Source organism: Papio anubis, chromosome 5, assembly GCF_008728515.1.
Source record: "Papio anubis isolate 15944 chromosome 5, Panubis1.0, whole genome shotgun sequence".
NCBI classification, from domain to species: Eukaryota; Metazoa; Chordata; class Mammalia; order Primates; family Cercopithecidae; genus Papio; species Papio anubis.
In genome coordinates this window covers 11,435,676-11,441,629 of record NC_044980.1, presented here as the reverse complement: position 1 = coordinate 11,441,629, position 5,954 = coordinate 11,435,676, and the positions used below count along the sequence as shown (strand labels likewise).

The 5,954-nt window shown below is 32.5% G+C and overlaps 1 non-coding gene across 1 annotated transcript; it reads left to right on the top strand.

The window, feature by feature from the left end:
• Window positions 1-2,136: 2,136 nt before the first annotated feature.
• Window positions 2,137-2,241, top strand: LOC116275103. The gene has a single exon (XR_004184067.1). It is a non-coding gene; the product is annotated as a U6 spliceosomal RNA (small nuclear RNA).
• Window positions 2,242-5,954: the final 3,713 nt, after the last annotated feature.

Here is a 5,954-nt window from a genome sequence, read left to right as displayed (position 1 = left end):
AACACCTATGGGTCTCTCCTCAGTCTCTGAGGGAGCACACACAGTGCTTAGCTACTGTACCAATTGAGAGATTGTGGTTGACACTATTAGTGGGTGTTGGCTCCCCAGGTAAGTAGGCAGGCATGGTACTTCTCCTTGGGGAAAATGATGCTGCATGGGCTCAGGTGACAGGGTCACAGCTGCTGGGTCAAGCTGGAGTCATGGTATTACATCCATTTTTGAAGGCATAATGGGAGAACAGTAGGACTCTAGTGATGTGGAGATGCAGGGGCTAATGAGCCCTAGGAGAGAATGTTCTTCAGCAGTGACTCTGCTTTCAAAATGATGTACCATAGCAGATTAGATCCTAAGGAATGAGACAGACCCAGCATGAGTTCCCTCTCTGGAGCAATACAGCCATCCGAACTCTAGGCAGCTCCTTATCCTGAATTTAGGTCCTGTGAGGACTGAGTCTCTCAAGTAGCTGGTATTGGAGGCATTCAGAGTGGTAACCAGGACAGTTCTTGTGCTTACCTTTTTCCCACAATAGGTAACTCTTCCTGGCTCTGGGACAATCCTGGCTGGGTGCTTCACTTTCCTCTCTATGCTGTTATCCTGAGTTAGTGTACCCCAGAGAATCTTGTCACTTTCTTGCTGAATTCTTGTATTCTGGAATTTACTCTGCTTTTAGCCACTCTGCTTGAAGTGCAGTTATGTACTTCCTGTTTTTGGTCCTTTTTGGAGTAAAAGAGAAGCATTGAATAACTCTACTCAGGCATCTTGAGCTTCACACTTTTTAATCTGCAGTTATTATTATTGTGCTTTAAATATTGCATAATAGCTACTGTAATTTCTTCTTTAACACAAAATTTGTGGAAGTTTTTTCAAAATGATTTTAATTTACTCATCAATGAAATTTTTGTTTTACTATGGCTTTGCAAACATTTTATTGGTACTTTCAAATTCATTGATCCAGTGGCATATTTAATATTAAATAAATTAATTGAAATTTTAATACTTCTATTATAGCACATGAGTTGTGTGCTTACAAATGAATTTTAAATTATTATGTAGAATGATATAATTATAAATGTGAAAAGGGATCATAAGGATCCCATACACAATAGCACTTCTTTTTCCCTCTACTATAATTTTAGCCAGTTAAGAGTTAATCACTATAGACAGGCAAGCAGAGACAAAAAAACTAGTTTACAATTGTTAAATTGACCATAAGAAATGTGACTTAGTTGTCCTTGGCAATGACTTATTAGTATATGACTCCTGAATTAGGCAGACTTACACAGTTAGAATTACTGGCAATGCTGCTTTAACTGTGGGGGCTTCGTTCAACCAATATGGCATAAAGGAGGGAAATGGAGCAGGGTGTAGAATCGATGAATGCAGATCGATCCTTAAGAAGTGAAGAAGCATGCTCAGTTTTCCCTCCCAACCTCTTAAACTTATATGTCTCCCTGCCTCAGAAAATGAAAATATATGAAAGAGCGATATAGTAGCCAAAGAAATCCTGTCTAGCAAATGCAATGGAGATTGCTTATTTTAACTGTGTTCAAATAATACAGTTACAATAATTCAAATGATTTAACATAATATTCAAAATATCATGTAATCTAATTTGTTTTTCATTTACTATTACAAAATTTTCGGAAAGAAATGAGATAGTGCACTATTATTGTGACTTGAAATATGTTGAATTTTGCTTTATATCTTTTGCATTCTAACTGCACATACATATGAATTCATGACTGCTATAGCTTCTTGTTGGATTTTCACATTTATTTTTGTGAAGCATCCAGAACAGGATTTCATATTGCATTCAGTTCTCACATTTTTTAATCTTTTAATATAAACTAGATATTCAGTCTGGCTTTGCCTTTTATAAAGAATGTAATCCATTATTTTACGCGATATTTGTCTTCATTTTTATAATACTTTTTTAAAAGGTTTAGAATTCCAGGTTAGCCAATATTTTCTTTTATTTCTTTAAATGTATTTTCTCCTGGCTTTAATCATTTTTGAGAAGTCAGCAATCAAACTTATTTTTAATCTTTGAAGTTAATGAATAAGCTTTATCTTGGATAATTTTTGAGTTTTCCATTTCTTTTAGGTTTCTATCTTCTAAAATATATGTATGATGCTTGCTTCCTTTAACAGCACATGTATTAAATTGGACTGATAAAGAGACAAATAGTGTGGCCCCTATGCAAGGATAACATACAAATTTGTAAACAGTTCCATATTTTTGCTATTAGGAAACATTATGAGCAACTATAAACCAACAAACCAGAATACCTAGAAAAAAATGAATAAATTGCTGGACACATAAAACCTACAAATATTGAATAACAGAGAAATAGAAAACCTGGACAGACCAATATCACGTAATAGAATTGAGTTAAAAATTTAAAAATCTCCCATCAAAGAAAAACCCAAGACCTGATGTCTTCACTGCTGAATTCTACCAAACATTTAAAGAAGAACGAATGTCCATTCTTCTCAAACTATTCCGAAAAAATGAAGTGGGAGAAAATTCTTTCAAACTCATTCTTCAAGATGTGCATTACCCTGACACCAAAACAAACAGCAAAGCAAATAAAACAGCACATCAAAAATATTATTTACTCATAATCAAGTAGGACTTATTCCAGCATTCCAAAGATGCAAATCAATAAATGAGATGCATTTCATCAACAGAATGAAGAAAAAAAAAATGTAATCTCAATAGATGTAGGAAAAGTGTTTGATAAAATGTAACATCCTTTTATTAGAAAAATTTTCAACAAATTAGATATAGAAGGAATTTACCTCAACACAACAACAGCCATATATGGCAAACCAAGTTAACATCATACTGAATGGGAAACAGCTGAAAGCTTTTCTTCTAAATTCTGAAACATGACAGGGATGTCCACTGCTACTATTTGACATACTACTGGAAGTCCTAGCTATAGAAATTAGGTAAGATAAATAAATAAAAGATATTTATATTGGAAAGGGGGAGGTAAAATTATCTCTAGATGCAGAGAGCATGATTGTATATACAGAAAAGCCTAATGACACCATCAAAAAAGTGTTAGAATTAATAAATAAAGTCAATAAACTCACGGGATATAAAATCAACATATGGAAATCATTAGCCTTTTTATATGCCAATACGAACAACCTGAATAAGAAATCAAGAAAGCAACCCCATTTATAATAGCTAAAAAATACAAAATATCCTGGAATAATTTAACCAATGAGAACATCTCTACAATGAAAACTATAAAACAATAAAACAAATTGAAGAAAACACAAATAAATATTAACATATTTCACGTTTATGTATTGGGAGAAATAATATTGTTAAAATGTCCATATGATCCAAAGTTACCTACAGATTCAATGCAAACCCTATCAAATTACCAAAGCTAATTTTATATATACAGAAAAAAAAAAAATCTTAAAATTTGTATGGAACAACAAAAATCCCACAAATAACTAAAGCCATCCTGATCAAAAAGCACAAAGTTGGGGCATCAAACTGCCTGACTTCGAAATATACTACAAAACTATTTCAACTAAAACATCATGGTATTGGCATAAAAACAGACACATAAACCAATGGAACAGAATAGAGAATCCAGAAATAAATCCCCACATTCACAGACAACAGCATTTCAAAAAAGGCACCAAGAACATGCATAAGGAAAGGTTAGTTTTTTCAATAAGAGGTTCTGGGGGAAACTGGATATCCACATAACAGAGAATGAAACTAGACCCTTATCTCTCACCAGTGACAAAAACTAACTTAGGATTGATTAAATTCCTAAATGTAAGACCCTGAACTATAAAACTGCTAGAAGAAAACTTAGAGGAAAGGCTTCATGGCATTGGTCTTGGCAAAGAATTTTTAAATAAGAACTCAAAAGCACAGGCAACAAAATAAAAAATAGATGAATGAAAATACATTAAACAAAAATATTTCTGCACAGCAAAGGAACCAAGCGACAGAGTGAAGAGACTATCTACAGAATAAAAAAAATGTGCAAACTACACATCTGACAAGAGGTTAATATTCAGAATATGTAAGGAACTCAAACAATTCAATATAAAAAATATAATCTAATTTGAAAATAGGTAAATGATCTGAATAGATATTTCTCAGAAGAAGACATACAACTGGCCAAGAGGTATATGAAAAAAATGCTTAGTATCAGTAATCATTAGGAAAATATAAATCAAAACCTCAGTGAAATATCATCTCATCCCAGGTAGAAAGGCTATTATCAAAAAGAAACATGGTAACAAATGCTGGTGGAGATATGAATTAAAGGAAACCTACCCACTATTGGTGGGAATGCAAATTTATACAGCCATTATGGAACACAGTATAGATGTCTTCCAAAAAGTAAAAATATTACTACCATAACATCCAGTAATCCCACTACTGGGTATATATCCGAAGAAACTGATAACAGTTTTTCAAAGAGATATGTACACTCTCATGTTATTACAATACTATTCAAAACACCCAAGATATGGAATTAACCTAAGTGTCCATGAATGGATGAATGAATAAAGAAAATGTGGTATATTTACACAATGAAATACTGTCAAGCTGTAAAAAAGAATGAAATCTTGTCATTTTCAACAGTTTAGATTAGTCTGGAGGACATTATGTTAAGTGAAATAAACCAAGCACAGAAGGACAAATACCGCATTACCTCAGTCATATGTGAAATCTAAAAAAGTTTATTTCGTAAAACTAAAGAGTAGAATAGTGGTTATCAGAGACTTGGGAGAGTAGGGAGGATGAAGAATGGGGAGAGATTACTCAATGGGTACAAAGTTACAGTTAGATAGGAAGAACAAGCTGTGTATTACATTGCACAGTAGGATAACTGTAGTTAATGATGATATATTGTATATTCCAAAATCACTAGGAGAGATTATTTTGAATATTATCACCACAAACAAATGATAAATCTTTGAGCTGATGGATATGCTAATTACCATAATTTGATGATTGCACCTTGTATACATGTATTGAAACACCACACTGTGCCAGCAAAATACATGCAATTGTTATTTGTCAGTTATAAATAAAAATATATGTATGATGGTTGTGTTTGTATCCATCCTGCATGTGTTACATAGTGTTTCCTGTAAGTGTATTCTGATTATATTTTCAATTTTGGAAAAATAATCAATATTGTCTTTCAAAACATTTTCCATCTCAAATCATCTTTCTTATCTTTCCTTTTGGTATGGTAGTTATAGCTACATATATATATTGTGTTTCATCTTTACATATATATCTGCTATCTTTTCCTCTCAAAATTCAACAGGAAAAAACCAAATGGTTCAATTAGAAAATGGACACAAGTTATAAACATATTTTACAAAACAGGATATGCATATGGCAAATAACCACATGAAAAAATACCCAGTGTCATTAGAGATTAGAGAAATACTAATTAAAATCACAGTTTGATACACCACATACATATTTGTTTGACTATAATAAAAAATTTATTACAACAAATACCTGCAAAGATGTGTACAATTGGATTATTCCTACATTTCTTGTGGGAATATGAAATGGTACAGCTCCATGTGGAAAATAGCTTTTGCAGTTTCTTAACTAACTCAACATCTAATGACCATGTGACCAAGCAATTAAATGGGTAAATTTTTGGCACTTTATCCAGAGAAATTAAAACTTATATTCACACAAAATTCTGTATCTGAGTATTTATAGTAGCTTTATCCATAATAGCCAAATTCTGAAAATAACCTAGATATCTTTCAATGTGTTACAAATAGTGGAGCATCCATATCCATAACATGGCGTAATAAACAAAGCAATACAAATGAACAAACTACTGATAAATGCAACCAACCTGCATGTATCTCCAACGAATTATGGTGAAAGAAGCCAATACCAAAATGTACCTACTGTATGATTCCATTTA